Raw genomic sequence first — 15,883 nt, 5'->3', positions numbered from 1 at the left:
CTCCCATGCAACAGTCCCACCCCCAAACCAGGGACTGGAGGAGCTGAGGTTCCCTGTGGGTGGCCACTTTGAAATGCACGGAGCACAGCAGGAATATTCCTGCTTGGAGAGGCATTCTTACACCAGCCCGACTCCCTCAGAGATCCTTCCCCTCTTCCCTTCTCCCCATCCCACAACACAAACACCACTGGGCACTTCAGAGTGATGCTAAGGCAAAGGCTCATGCATGGGAGAAGGGGCTGCAGCCTCCCAGCAAATATTCAGCCTGCCACTCGTCCCCATCAAAACAAAGAAAGCCAAAAAAAAAAAAAAAAGTGATCCCAAAGGAACCACGGAGCCCTTCTTTACCTCCAGCACCGCAGCAGGATGGGAAGCAGTTGCCAGTGGTTGCTTTTTCCAGGCGTAGTCGTGCACGCGGAGCGTGACTCATCCCTGGCAGGAATTTCCATCTCACACTGTCCCCTCTGTGGGAGCGCCTCCAGCCCCTCTCTCCGCCTGGAGATTTTCAGCCATCCCCTGGAAAACAACAAGGAGTCGTCTCAGGGGTGAAGACAGCTGTCAAGAGCAGCCAAGAAGCAGAGACCTTCCCTGGCCCCAACTGTCAGCAGCTGTGCAGGGATGTGTCCCAGAGGCCCCTGGGGTCCCCGCTCCCTCCCAGCTGCCAAATGCATGTTTTGGAAAGAAGGAGAGGTGAAATTCTGAAACATTGAGGAGAGCTGCCCCATCATGACAGTTAGGGGACTGGACATCAAAAGAAAGACATCTCACGTGCAAATTGTCCCAGTGATGGTCCTTAGGTGCAGTCAGGGCTTTTGTGGTCACCAGGGCTGGGCAAGGCACGGTGAGGGACCCCAGCCCTCCCAGGAAGCCTCAGGTCTATTTACCAGCTCAGATTAGCTGCGTGTGCACAGACAACCGGTCCAGCCATGTGCTAAGAAGGAGACATCCAGGGATGACCACACTGCCAGGTAGCCCGTGACTCATGGCATAACCACATCCCTCATCTGGGTAAGCTGCAGTCACTCACCCTCTGCCTCCATTTCTCCTTCGAGACAAGCAGCAAACCCCCAAGAGCAGAACGTGCCTCTGGCTGCGCCCATAGAGCGCACCCTGGTCCTGCAGCCCACATCAGTAGGAGCTGCAAATACCGACGCCGCAGCAGCTGCTAATGTGATACAAGACCTTAGCTCAGTTCACCACAGAACAGCAAGAAATCCAACCCTGCACGCTTTACAGTGCTGATGGCGGCCTAGGGTACCCCTGGGGGCAAGCCTTGACTTCTCAAGGGGAGCATAACATGCAAAGCCTGAAAGGAGATCTTGGAAGACTGGAGGTGGAAGGACAGAGTCCAGATGTGGACTCACTGGCAGCAACATACCAGAGGTCACCAGCATACAAGGACACAGCAGCCACCAGCAGCAGGATGGTCCTGTCTGAGCTGGGCCAGATGTTTGCAGTCTCAGTCATGGCTTGTGCTATTTGGGATGGGTTTGACTTACTGCTTGAGGGATGTGCTCACGAGGAGACACCTTCCACCATCACAGCAAGCCTGAGTTACGTTGAAACCATAATCCTATATTGAAACTTCAAAATTCAGGGCCTTCCATGGTTTCATCAGATGTTTTCACTGAGCTTCATTACCGGCTCAAGAGGAATTTGGAAACCTGGGTGCAGTCCTCATTTGCACCAAGGCACATAACCTAACCTCACCCAGAGACTGCTGAGCTCTTCCTACAGTGAGTCAGGTTTTCTCACTTCTCTGCTTTGGGAAGGAGAGAAGCCGCCGGGAATGGGACCTTCTGATGCTGAGAGACCTCCTCTGGCCTAGCCATCACCCAGGCTAGTCCCTACTGTCCCAAAGTTGTCTCAAAGTCACTTTTCTCTCCAGTGTGTTTACTATCCTTTCCCTCTCCAGACTCCCTACATACTTGCGGACAGTGATGCCTCATCATTTGTTTTCCTAGACTAAACAAATCTTTTTCACTTGGATTCACAGAGCCCTCACAAAGCCACTGAGACATCTGTTGCCCCAGGCAGGCCCAGCAATGGTACATGTTTATCTACCATGTGATTTAAGACCTCCAGTGATGGGAACTCCAAGCCCTCTCCAGCCTCCTGTTTCTTCATTCTTACATTTTTTCCCTAATGTCTGACCTCAATCAGTAGGATTTAGGCCTCTAACATCTCCTCCTATGCATTCTGGGCAAGGAAAAATTTATTCCTTTCCTCTTTGTACCAACTTTTCCTATGTATTTGAAGACCGTTTTATGTCTCCACTTGGTTTCTTCTGGCTAAAAAATCCCACCTCAATCCACTTCCCCCCAAGACATTGCATTTTCCTGATTGCCAGTCTCTCTCATCATTTTTTCCAAGCCTCTCGTCGGTCCCCCCATTTTGCTGTCTGCAGTGGGCTGCATACAGCCCGACAGCCAAAGGCTCCCCAAGGCATATGACTGCAGGCAGCCTGTTGTTTCCCAGACATGCATCCCAGGATGATGCTGACCTTTTTTTTTCACATCAACACCATCATCTTTGCCTGGTGTCCCAGCAAGTGATAGATCAATGCCCCCTCTCCAAACCTGCCATGTCTTGAAGAACCCATCACCGGCTCAACAGCACTTGCTCCAGATTGACTTGATTTTTCTTGATCCAAACTGCAGGAACTGTATGTGACATTTCAACTGAACTTCAGTAGGGCCTTAGTATTTCCCAGCCCCCTTAGAAATACTCTTTATGGAAGTTACAGAGTTTAAGGCTGCAGATTACAGTGGGCCAACTCAGTGTAGATTCAACCCAAACAAAAACATCCACTTGGAGCAAACAAAAGAGGGTTGAAACAGGTCTGAGCTCAGCTGCTATGAACTGAACCCAAGAGTGCATCTGTTATATGCCCAGCTGGGCTTTCTTTCTAGCCTAAGCTGTGCATTTTATGGAATAGCTCTAGATTCAGCACCCTTACGTGAAGCCAGCCATTTAGGAATGGAAGTTCAGATCTCAGTACCAAATCCAAATCTCTGCCTTGCTCAAATGTATCTCCAGGTTGATCCATCACAGAGATGAAAATCTGGTCACTGGAGCTTGGTGTCGGTCCTTTGGGGCTTTAACCTGTCCCTGGTTTAAAAATACAACACAGCTAAGAGAATATACCAGGTGAAACTGCAGCCTGGCTTAAGAAACATGATGTCTTGCACCAAGAGATGCAATGGGGCAAGGCAGAAAGCAGGATTTTTATCACATTACAAAAACATACTTGGAGCTGAGTTTGATTTCAGAGCAGCAAAAATTCAGGCAGCCCGCACTGCTTGGCCCTGTTAGCTGCCAGAAAGGAGTTTTCTTGACATCTTTTTAGTGATACTCCTTTAGAGGAGAGCTCTGCAGGAGACATCCACAATACCAATGGAGAGCTTTGATCCTCCTCTGTCCCCCTCTCCAACCTAACAGAAAAATGGCAATTTAATAGAGAAGACAAGTATAAGCAGAACATCTGGGCTCTGGAGATGACATCCAAGGTCCAAAGGGCTGAAGGCTGGTCTCCAATGCACCCTGCTATGTGACCCAAAATCTTCATGGCATGTGTAAGTATTCCCAATTAAAAGTCTGGTGCTAAGAGGTCTTGGAAGCCTGGGAGAGGATGGTGCAGCCTGGAATTGCCTCTGATGTAATTCAGCCATGTTCAAGAACAGCATGTGGAGATGAGCCTCCATGGGCAGTGCTGCTGGCAGAGAGCTCTGTAGGGCCAGCATGGGACTGGCAAGTCAGGGGAGAGGATGGCTGAGCATTTAGAGCACTGGATGGGGCATCAGATGCTTGAATTCACATTCCTGCTCTGTCAAGACTCCCTAGGATGTGCAAATCAGTCTCTGACAGCCACTGGGATCAGCAGGAGTTTGGTCCCTCCAAGGATGTGGGCTGGTCTCTCTGTGCCACCCGCAAAGTGGCTGTGCAGGAGGAGGAGGAGGTATCCCAACGGGTCTGTGCCACAGCTCTAACACTTCTCTGATTTGCTGAAAACACCCTTCCAGGTACATCTGGGGATCTCACTTGCCTTTGCTCACGCAGCATCACACACTTAAACATCCAGCGATCAGCCAGAGTTCCTCCAGCCATCTCCTCCTCCTTATGTCCTCCAGACAAGCTCAGAAGTGGCAGGGCTAGTGTCCATCCCCCAGCATAGGACGTGCACACTGGGAAGGACATTACTCCAGCCCTGAATGGCATCAAACCCTGCTGGACAAGGGCATGGCCTCCTCTGTTCTTCCAATGCCTCCCAGGCTTGTGCCATCCCTTCCCATCATCACAGCTGGTGCCAGGGGTTGTGCTGTACCCCAGAGCTGGTCACATCCATTGCAAACTGTGTTCAGGGTAAAACAACAAGTCCTTTGGTCTCCTAGAGGGAAAAGCTGTTTAAACATTAGAAAGTATTATGCAGCATGGGGTAGGTCCTTCCTCCATCATGGTACTGATCCTCAGATCTGCTGTGAGAAGCTTTCTCTCTGCAGTGCTCACGCTGGCTGCTCAGAAGAAAACTTCCTATGAGAATAGAGAGGTCTTTGTAATCCCAGCCCAGCAGACTCTACTCAGGAGAAAAGGCTGCAGGTAGAATCACAGAAGGGTTTGGGCTGGAAGGGACCTTCAAGACCAGCCAGTCCCACCCCCCCGCCAGGGGCAGGGCCCCCTCCCCCCAGCCCAGGCTGCTCCCAGCCCCGTCCAGCCTGGCCTTGAGCCCTGCCAGGGATGGGGCACCCACAGCTGCTCTGGGCAGCCTGGGCCAGCGCCTCGCCGCCCTCACGGGGAAGGGTTTCTTCCTCATGTCCAACCTAAATCTCCCCTCTCTCAGCTTCAAGCCATTCCCCCTGTCCCATCACTACACTCCCTGGTAAAGAGTATAGCAGATAGCGATATAGGGATGGCAGAGAGGTGCCTCCATCTCCTGGAGACACTGGCCGGCGTGCTTTTCATTCACCAGTTATGCAAAACATGCCAGCTCACCCTTTTTTTCCCCCCATCCTGTGCAGTCACAGATTGAATGTCAGTGGAAAATAATTCCTTTAATGAGAGTGCCGGGATAGATCAGCTGACTGGGTTTGCTTCAGTAAATCTCATGGTCACACAGCCCTAAATGTGCAGCAGTGTCTGTCTAAGCCTTTCCGTTTATAGGACAGAGATGGGAGCCAAGAGGATGGAAATAAAGTGTTTGCAAGCAAAAGGCCATAGGGTTTAGAGCTGGAACAAGACTCCCCAAGGGAAATGAGCTGCAATTGCAGAGTTTTGCAGGGTGGGTAGCAAGCACATATCCAGGCATGAAACAAAGCGGATCAAACATCCCTCTGTGCATCTGATTAGCCCTCTGTGCAGAGGTCAGGGCAAGGGCTGTGCAGTGAGCTCTGGGCATCAGGAAAAAAGCACTGGGGTTTCTTTCGGAAGGCAAAGCCCCGGTGGTGCTGGGACCTGCCTTCCAGGTTGGGTTGGTGATGCAGCTTTGGAGTGGTTACAGGAAGGATGCTGGAAGTGTGAAACCACCTCTCTGCTTCCTTGACGCAGCCTGGTTCATCTCTCCAACCCCACTTCTCACCGCCTCGTTGCATAGAAGCAGAAATCTGGCTCCGGAATAAATCACAGCTGTCTCCGAGGCAGGGTGCAGCGTTGGCTTTCCCTGGGCAAGCTGCCATGCCATGATAAAGCAGATCCTCTCTCAAAGGCAAGACACTGAGCTGTTGCTCCTTGGGAAGACGGCCTGTTGATGAACTGTGTCAGCGAATAACATACGCCTTTAATTCCCCCTTCATTCACCAGATCCCTGCGGGACACATCGTGTCCTTAAGAAAGGCAAATGTGAAGCACCTGGAGATGTGTGCATAGGCACTCAAACACCTGGTAAATCACCACTTACAGGCTGTAATAATCATGACAGGCTCCAGTTGCTCTGTCCTGGATATATATAGGGTAAAACTTATCACTGCTGTTGGTTATTCCAATGCAAGAGGCTGTTAGAGCAGGTCTGAGTTACTCTGCAGGGATTTTCCTCACCGCTAGCAGCAATTGCAAAGTCAGGAGAGGAGGGGATCTGAGCAGAAACTGCTCCTGATGTTTCATTTAAAATATCCATTCCCTGAGCATGAAATGGTTTGTGTCAGATCTGTAGGGCTTTTTCAGGTCGGTTGGTAGGTTTTGCTGGCATTTGCACCAACACCACCGAGGCTGTCAGCTCCGATCATGCACTGCATGGCTCAGGGCTCACTGGTGATTGAGAAAATGTTTGGTCTCCATCCAGTTCAGATCGAACTAATTAAAATAAAATGCTTCCCTACAAGCCAAGCCTCCCTTTCTGGTTGATGTTTGATGGGAGGCTGCAGTTTTGGGTCAGACCCAAGTGGGAGACCATAAGCCTATCATTGCAAGCCTGCTCTGATGACTCCAGCCCTTTATTTTCTGGATGCTAATGCCTTGTAGGAAACTAGCCTTTCCCATCCCTTGCTAAAGGGATTGCTTGCTGCTTGGGATGGTCTCTGCACCCTGGCACATCCCTCAAGGATGCATGGATGTGTCCCAGAAGCAGGAGATCTGGCACCTCATGGTGTAGTGACTAATAGCTACAGCAACAGAGGGCAGCATGTCCCTCTTCTCAATATAGCCACCAATTTTGAAGCATATTAGGATACCCAGAATATGCCTGGACATTGATTTTCCACCCAAAAGGACCGGCAATCCAGAATAGGAAAGAAACAATGTACAGCAAAAACTACCAACCCCACCATCCTGACACTAGGGCTTAAATGACACATACCCTGACGCACCAGTGACGTGAGACACCATGGGATGTGGCCTCTTCTCTTTGCATCACTCAGAAATGCTCCGAGGTCCATGTTGTCTCCAACACCGGGTGTTAAAAGGTTTCTGTGACTGCAGGACTGGCCCTGCAGATCCCCAGGGGGCTGCCCCCAGCTCTATGGCAGGTTGCTTCCTCCAGTGAAGCTTATAGAAAAGACCTGCAAAGTGGGAAGAGGGAGAGAATTGAACATAGGTGGATTTAAAAATAGTAGAGGAGATGGGCTGGATGAGATTCAGTAGCTAACGGAGATGGCAGCACACAGATCAGATTAATGTGCTGCAGGATTAATTTAGACCCCAGGGCGAGACACCAGCCCTGGGCAGGGCTTTCCCCCGCAGACTCCCCCCATGCCCGTGGCACTGCTGCCCCTGCCGCTGCCCCGGGGGGGTCCCGACCCAGCAGTGGCCAAGCACGGCTCCCCCGGCTCCACCATGGCCCTTTGCTGCGTGGCGCCGGGCCCCGCCTAAGCCCATCCAGCGTCCCGCTCTGCAGGGCTCGGGGCTGGCATCCCCCAGCCTTGTCCCCCACGGAGGGTCTCCCCTGGCTGCCGGGAGCCTGGAGACCTGCTGCTGGCCTGGGCCGGGGGAACCCCCCCACCCCGCACCGTGCCCGTGTCGCGGTCTCGCTGCTCCCCCACCGCCCGGCTCCTGCACCGAGCCTCGGGGTGCGCGGCAGCCTCCGGCCTCCCCCTCCCACAGCCCACGCCTCGCGGCACGGGCACCTTGGCAAGGACATGGGCACCCAGGAGGGCACGTCGGGCAGCCCGTCTGCGCCGCACAGCTGCTGCGTGCCCCACAGCTGGTGGTGGCACAGGGCTCCCGCGGCTGCGGCGCCTGCAGAGCACAGAGGTCAGGCGCCTCGGGCCCCCTGTGCAGGGACGACGGGGCTCTCCTGCCACGTGCTGCGGGGCCACCGCTCTCCCAGGCCAGCCCTGCCCGCTGCACGGAGGAGAGCGGAGCAAAGAGCCGGCCCGGGCCAGGCAGAAGACGGGCTTTGACCTTCCTGGGGCAGGAACCAGAGCTCCGGCGCCCATGGATGTGCACTGGTCGCTTCTGGGCCCTGGCATCGCTCTGCGGGGGGATGGTACCGCTCCCTCCCGTGCCTGGCCGCCTCCGCTCCTGGCCAAGGGCTGCCTGCAGGCTCCTGAGCAGCTCCTGCTCTCCGACCTCGCTATGTCACCCTCTCCGGTGGTGGGTCAACAGCGACCTGGCACGAATCCTCTGTAGTTTCGATAATAGTCAAGGACAGAGGAAATAAGTTATGTTCCCCTCAAGGCCATGTTGGACAGGGCTCTAAGCAACCTGGTCTAGTGCAATGTGTCCCCACCCTTGGAACTAGATGGTCTTTGCAGACCTTTCCACCCCAAACCTTCTGTGGTCTATGATTCTACGATTTTACATGAGAGAGTTGCTCTTAGTCCCTCCTGTTCTATGCTCTTCCCGCAAGGTTTTCCTGCAGATCCCGGTTGCTCCCTGCTTATCTTCCCCTCCCTGTGTGGTTCAGAGTCCTCATTGCGTTTGGGATTTGGGCAGTCTGGGGAAGGAATGTCTTTAGGAAAAAAGGATCCTGCAGGCGCCTCCGCTAGAAGGAGAAGGGCTCCCTCTCCCTGCCCGCCAGCAGAACAGCAGCGTTGACCAAAGCTTTTAAAACAAAACCTGAAAAGACACATGGGATCTCCTGGTGGGCTGCGTGCTCGTCAGGCACCCGTTCGGTGCTGCACAATTTGGGAACCTCAGCATCTGAAAGGGAATGGGATTATCTATACTATCATTGCCTTCTTTCTAGTTTTAACTCGAATAAATCACATTTTAAATAATACTTCACAAAGTCTAAGTGTCTTTCTTACCAGGATGAACCAGGAGAGAAGACAAATGCAGAGCCCCAGGGTGTCACTCACATCTGTGCCCCGCTCTGATAGATGCTGGGCAGAAGTAACTCTAATTCATGGAAATCCACCCCAGTACCCCAAAAATAAACCGATGTTATAGCCAGGCGTATTGCAGCCAGGGGGATTATCCCCTGCTCGCAGCTGAGGGTGGGCTCTGAGGGTGCCCCAGATCTATCACAGCACACAATTTACAGCTGAAGATCTTAATACCACTAGGGGAAAATATCTCTTTAAGTTCCCATCAGTTCAGGGCCAGCACTTGCAGGGGGAAGGCCTGCAGCCCCCCTGTTTCTCTGTCCCACCCAAAACCTGTAGCATCGGAGCAGCATCAGCCCCCCAGGGCCACAGCTGCCCCTAACAGTGTCACCCTGCCAGAGCAGGTAGAGGCTGGGTGAGTGCCCAGCTTGCTTTAGCATCTCTCGTGCTGGGGAGTCGCAGGTCTGGCTGCCCCTCCTGGGAAGGCCGGCAACGTGTGTTGTCCCCAGAATGTCCCCTTAACTAGGCAACATGTCGCACCAGCCGAGTGGCACATCAGAGAGTCACGGGGGAGTGTTGTGGATGCTACGAGTGAGCACGGCTGAGAGATTAATCTGCACAGGGCACAGCGGTCCCACACTGTTAAATGGGAATGGTGTTTCCATGAAAGCAAAGCCAGGTCCCTGCTAAATCAGTGCCTGTTCCTCCTCCTGCTAAGCTCCTCTCCAGCGTCAGCAGAAACATCTGCTGACAGCTATATAAATGCCACGAGCTGTTTGTGCCACCAAGAATAAATTACCTCCAGGCTGGCTACCCCAGGGATGCTGAGAACTCTCTTCCATCACCAGGAATCTTGAACCTTTTGTAAAGCCGGTACAACGAGCAGTGAGCCAACCTGAGCTTCAGCAATCAGCTATAAAGAAGAAAGACGAGACAAGAATTTGAGGACAGAGGACGGGAGAGAGGATGGTTCCATCAAGAACTAAGGAAAAGAAAATGTTCCCTATGAAATGTGGTGCAATGCATCCATCTTTGCTTCATATTTTCCCTCCTGGCCCCACCCAGCCTTGTTACTGTGCTTGGCTCAGAAATACACATTCCTTATAGTGCCACTGGCCGTAGAAACAGCCTTGGGGTCTCCTGTACCAGCCTGTGGCCCCTCTCATCCTGCATCCCCCTGCTCAGGACCTCCGTTGCCACATTGTTCTTCTACCCTGCACCAGCCTAGCAGAGGCACAAAAATTTCACTCCAAAGAGATAAATTGTGTGTTCCTAAAGTCTACATGAAACTTTGGTTACAGCAGACAAAACCAAGCAGAAATAAAACAAATTAGCCATAGCTACTTGGTTATGAAAAATACCCTGCTGTTACAACTATAATCAAAATAAAAAACTAAGCCTCAGGAAGCTCAAGACAAATCAAGACAAAGCAGGGCTGGCAAACCCCATTCCCAAGGTCTTACAACCCGGCACAAAGCCTGCAACTTGGCCCTAGCAGTGGCAATGCTGCATTTACTGGGCCACAGCATCCATGAGGGAGAAAAAGGAGCCTAAGACCTTCATCAGCTCTGTGAAGGCTTCATGCCAGGTCGCTGTTGACCCACCACCGGAGAGGGTGACATAGCGAGGTCGGAGAGCAGGAGCTGCTCAGGAGCCTGCAGGCAGCCCTTGGCCAGGAGCGGAGGCAGCCAGGCATGGGAGGGAGCGGCACCATCCCCCCGCAGAGCGATGCCAGGGCCCAGAAGCGACCAGTGCACATCCATGGGCGCCGGAGCTCTGGTTCCTGCCCCAGGAAGGTCAAAGCCCGTCTTCTGCCTGGCCCGGGCCGGCTCTTTGCTCCGCTCTCCTCCGTGCAGCGGGCAGGGCTGGCCTGGGAGAGCGGTGGCCCCGCAGCACGTGGCAGGAGAGCCCCGTCGTCCCTGCACAGGGGGCCCGAGGCGCCTGACCTCTGTGCTCTGCAGGCGCCGCAGCCGCGGGAGCCCTGTGCCACCACCAGCTGTGGGGCACGCAGCAGCTGTGCGGCGCAGACGGGCTGCCCGACGTGCCCTCCTGGGTGCCCATGTCCTTGCCAAGGTGCCCGTGCCGCGAGGCGTGGGCTGTGGGAGGGGGAGGCCGGAGGCTGCCGCGCACCCCGAGGCTCGGTGCAGGAGCCGGGCGGTGGGGGAGCAGCGAGACCGCGACACGGGCACGGTGCGGGGTGGGGGGGTTCCCCCGGCCCAGGCCAGCAGCAGGTCTCCAGGCTCCCGGCAGCCAGGGGAGACCCTCCGTGGGGGACAAGGCTGGGGGATGCCAGCCCCGAGCCCTGCAGAGCGGGACGCTGGATGGGCTTAGGCGGGGCCCGGCGCCACGCAGCAAAGGGCCATGGTGGAGCCGGGGGAGCCGTGCTTGGCCACTGCTGGGTCGGGACCCCCCCGGGGCAGCGGCAGGGGCAGCAGTGCCACGGGCATGGGGGGAGTCTGTGGGGGAAAGCCCTGCCCAGGGCTGGTGTCTCGCCCTGGGGTCTAAATTAATCCTGCAGCACATTAATCTGATCTGTGTGCTGCCATCTCCGTTAGCTACTGAATCTCATCCAGCCCATCTCCTCTGTCTCTACTATTTTTAGATCCACCTATTTCCACTGGTCTGTCTTGCTTTGGTGCAGCTTTTTCCATACGGTTCACTGACACTTACAGCCCGGAAAGTCCTCCTAAATATAACTGTTCTCCAAAGTGTAACCATCAGCTCCACCAGGGATCAGAGAGAGCAGCACGGGGATTGTGCTGTTCCTTGTGGGTTTATGGCACTTATGGAAGCATGGGAAGCTGCTGGCCACCGCCACAGGCAGCCACTAGTGTATTCCCAGGGCAGGATTCAGGGCGTGGGATTGGGGCTGGGAAGGCAAGAGAAACCCTGGTGGCTGTCAAGGCTGGGGGAGGGTTCCGCCTTGATCTCCCCCGCTACGGGCACAATCATGCTGTCCCGGGATGCAGGGGTGACATCAAGACACACAATTTTCTGTTTATCTGAAGCAAGAGCGCTGAGGTTCTCCAGCTAATGGGAAAATAGAGGTGATGAGGTTGTACAGGACCTGTTGCAGAACATGCTGCCATGATACATTTGTCCCAAGTGGACAATGAATTTCACCATATCAAAAGAAGTGTGGCCAGCAGGGCGAGGGAGGGGGCTCTGCCCCTCTGCTGAGACCCCCCCACAGCGCTGCGTCCAGCTCGGGGGCCTCCAGCAGAGAAAGACCCGGACCTGTTGGAGCGGGCCCAGAGGCGGCCATGGAGCTGGTCAGAGGGCTGGAGCCCCTCTGCTGTGGGGACAGGCTGGGAGAGCTGGGGCTGTGCAGCCTGGGGAGGAGAAGGCTGCGGGGAGACCTTAGAGCAGCTCCCAGTGCCTGGAGGGGCCGACAGGAAAGCTGGGGAGGGGCTTTGGACAAGGGCAGGGAGTGGTGGGACAGGGGGGAATGGCTTGAAGCTGAGAGAGGGGAGATTTAGGTTGGACATGAGGAAGAAACCCTTCCCCGTGAGGGCGGCGAGGCGCTGGCCCAGGCTGCCCAGAGCAGCTGTGGGTGCCCCATCCCTGGCAGGGCTCAAGGCCAGGCTGGACGGGGCTGGGAGCAGCCTGGGCTGGGGGGAGGGGGCCCTGCCCGGGGCAGGGGGTGGGACTGGCTGGTCTTGAAGGCCTCTTCCAGCCCAAACATGATTCTATGTCTTGTTCTTCCCTGAAACCTTACATCGGTGAGGATTTATTTGCACCAACTCTACATCAGCCCTGTGGTGCCCAAGATGGTTCCTGCATGGCTTTTGGGTGTCACCCCACCCTGTGGCCCAGTGACTCACCTTTGTGACATTCATAGCCCCTTCCACATGGTGGCCACAGACCTTCTTGCAAATCCTGGGGCTCAACCTGCCATCAGGAAAGCTTGAGGCAGCAGTGAATTGCTCCATTCAAAGGTACAGGGTTACTCAGTGGCAGAGCCCAGAGTGGATTCATTATGCATCCCACATTTTATGAACTTGCCTCCAGCAGATCCAATTATTCTGTTTGCTGGAATTAGGGAGAGAATGATTGTTAAATAGTTAAATCATCAAGACAGGCACTGTCACAGTGACTGAAGATACTTCTGAATTTGGGGTGTTTGAAAAATGAACACAAAAATAGGACAAAACCAATTAAGCAGTTTGTTTTGATGGCTTTAATTTGTTTTAATTTTCTTTGTCTGAAAATGATACTTGAGGCTACATTAAGCCCTTGTTTACTTTAGAAGAATAGTGAAACAAAATGTTTCCTTCAAAGTAAGTGTTGTGGTTTTCTCTTTTGGCCAGAAAATCGCCCCTTCTGACTTCATTTGTCCCAAATGAACAATGAATTTGAGCTCCTGCAATGACCCTTGGGACAAAACCTCCACTCCTCCCAAAGCTGTCCCTGTAACATCAGAAAGGGTTTGTGCGTCTCCTCCACCATCAACAGAGCACCACTTCTAGCAGGTAATTCTTCTCACCACGGGCACATAGGAAACATGTAACATTTCATTTTGAGTTGTATAGGGTCATGATGTCCTAGAGATAGTTCCACCACCACTGAGGTCACTAAAACTTACTGTGCTGGGGTGACTCCCTGGCTTGCAGAGGAGGGTGGAGAAAACAACATCATTCACACCCAGCATCTGATACCTGCCAACCTCTGGCTGCTCATCACTCATCAGACTCTTGCTCTAGACCCCCAGACTCTTGAGTAGCCCCCAGCAACCCCCACACCGACTCAGCTTTCTGCATGCCCAGAGATGGAGCTGACCCTATCCCAGGAGACCCTATTTTGTGACCTTGGTGACCCCACTGGTGACTTCCCAGACATGTGGGTGCCGCACACATCAGTTTACCTTTGTTTTAATGAGGCTGGGCTAAGAGCTTTCCACCAACGTGGCATGGTTAGACTGGAAATGTGAACTACCAGCTCTCCGGCACTTGAGCATCTTCTCACTGCTGCATCCACACGTTTACACTTCCCTCCACTTGAGACCCAAACCTGTTCCTTTGTAAGGTGCCTCTCAATCCCCCCTCGGTTCCCTATGCTGTCCACCAAATGAATCAAACACAGGAGATTTTCCTAGCACCAAGAGCAGCTCTGGCCCCCTAGAAGCGCTCTCAGCAATTTCTTCCACGGGGGAAATTCAGATGTTTCTGTCCTGTGTTCCTAAATGCTCCAGACTCCACTGCCTACTTCCCAGGGTGACCGTGTGATGGTGATGCCACAGGAGAATTGAGACCCACTCACCAGCCGTTAAGATACACAGGCAACCCAGTCATCTGCCTGCACTTCCTAACATCAGCAACAACTGAGTAATACACAATCAAATCAGCTCATAAGCTGATTACCCCTGGGTTTGCATGAACAGAACACGGTGTAAAGAAGAGTGAAGGTGGCATGGGAATAATGGAGGAATAGGGTGAGCAATCCCACCAGGCTTGGTGTGATGCAGGTGCTCGTGGAGTCTCATCAGGGGTGGGGAAAACATGCCCCTCTCACAGCTTGGCTGTACCAAATGCCCACCCCTGATGGGCACTAGGATAAAGGAAAGGTCAGTGTCAAGCAAGCCTCAATTTTCACTCCACCGTAAGATGTTCCCTGGCATTCGACGGTCACTCCCTAAGAGCTGCTGATATGAATTCTCCAGGTGTACAATGCTCCCAGACTTCAGACATCCTGAGATGCACCATTGCAATCCAGCCAAGAGGTGGATTAGCAGCTGGAGGTCAAGCCTAGAAAGAGGGTCTACATGTGCTCTAACATAAGACTTGATCTCAGACTTCCTCCATGGTCTGAAGAAGGACCTAGATTCATCTCATGAGGTTCCCATCTCTTGGGAGAGACCCACGCATTTAATTTAGGTGCTTGAAAGATTCTAAGACCTTTAGATATGTTAACCAAAGTGAAAGTCATGGCCCAACATGCCCTCACTGTGAATTATCCCCTACTAGTGGCTACGTGGAAAGTTTGTCCTAGGAGTCCCACCACAGACACATGCTCAAAGCAGAGGTGCAGGGTCTATGGAAGAGATGGAGAAATGGCTTTTAACTCCTGCATTTGTGTCCAGACAGAGAATGAGAAAGGGTTAAAAATAAACTTTAAAGGTTGAAACGTAAAAACAAGCAGGAAGAAAAAAATGGAGATATTCATGGGTGATTCCTGAAAAAATGTGAAATCAAGCCTGGAAATGTGGCATTGATGGCTATGCATGAATCAAGGTAAAGAGGAGACACCAAATGTTCTGCATTTTACTCTGCAAACCCCTCAGCACAAATGTGTTCACTGAGAAAACAGATTCCCATGCCACTGCAGGTTCCCATGTGGATGCTGGGTGTCTGAATTGGTGCCAGAGAGCTCTCCTAGAAAAGGATGGTGAAGGGAGTGCTTGCTAGGTGGGTTACAGCTCGCAGACACAGCACCAAGGGAGGCTGCTGGGGCGGGAACCATTTATGGGCTTGAAAATAAACTGGCATTTGGGATCTGGAGATCTTCCAGCTGTCTCCACCTGGAAGCAAATTTGGCTTGATTACAAACCGTACAATGTACAAATTACAGTTTCTCCGTGATTTTGCGTGTCCAGCACACAGCTTTGCCATTGGAAACTGCAGTCAACAATAACCACAGCTGGGTATTGCCATATCCAACAGATACCTGTGGCCTTCAAAGTTTAGGATTTGAGTGTTTCCCTTTAAATAAACTGCACCCCTTGATTCTCATCCTGAACTATTCAAAGCTCGGAAGCTGCCTATCATTCTTTGCTGCTTTTGCTCCATGTTCGGGCAGCAAATGAGCTTGAAATAAATTCCAACTGGATGGGGCTGAGCCAGATCCATGCAGGAGAGAAGAAGGGCAGCTGTAAGAGGCTTTGATTCATATGTGTCTTTCTAACCACAGCATGCCCCTGGGTACCAAACCTGGAGTGATCACAGGGGGATACAGGTCTTGCTGTCAAAGCCAACAGAGTCCCGAAGTGCAAATGATTTTAAAGACTAAATTCAAGCTGTTTGTGCATGGCTGGTAAACATCCAGTGTCCCCCTGAAGGTAATCAGGAACGAAACAATGGTTCTCATTCACCTAATCCTCCCACCCTACCTCTCCCACGCTTGCCCAACCACCTCTGCCCCACACTGAACAAGAGACCTTGTGTGCAAAACCAAATTCATCAGCACCAATGCCT

The 15,883-nt window shown here is 52.9% G+C and overlaps 1 protein-coding gene across 1 annotated transcript in view; it reads right to left on the bottom strand.

Moving 5' to 3' along the window:
- Positions 1 to 15,883, bottom strand: part of GDPD5 (glycerophosphodiester phosphodiesterase domain containing 5) — a 210,348-nt gene that overhangs the window by 189,612 nt on the left and 4,853 nt on the right. The window contains exons 2-5 of the mRNA XM_055702237.1: positions 12,518 to 12,725; positions 9,493 to 9,606; positions 6,785 to 6,986; positions 349 to 516 (exon numbers count right to left, since the gene is read on the bottom strand). The gene's annotated coding sequence lies outside the window, so the exon portion shown is untranslated. The remainder of the gene's footprint in view (positions 1 to 348; positions 517 to 6,784; positions 6,987 to 9,492; positions 9,607 to 12,517; positions 12,726 to 15,883) is intronic.

This window comes from Falco cherrug, chromosome 2, assembly GCF_023634085.1.
Source record: "Falco cherrug isolate bFalChe1 chromosome 2, bFalChe1.pri, whole genome shotgun sequence".
Taxonomy (NCBI): Eukaryota; Metazoa; Chordata; class Aves; order Falconiformes; family Falconidae; genus Falco; species Falco cherrug.
Note: the sequence above shows the minus strand (reverse complement) of the source record. Positions and strands in the feature narration are given on the sequence as shown.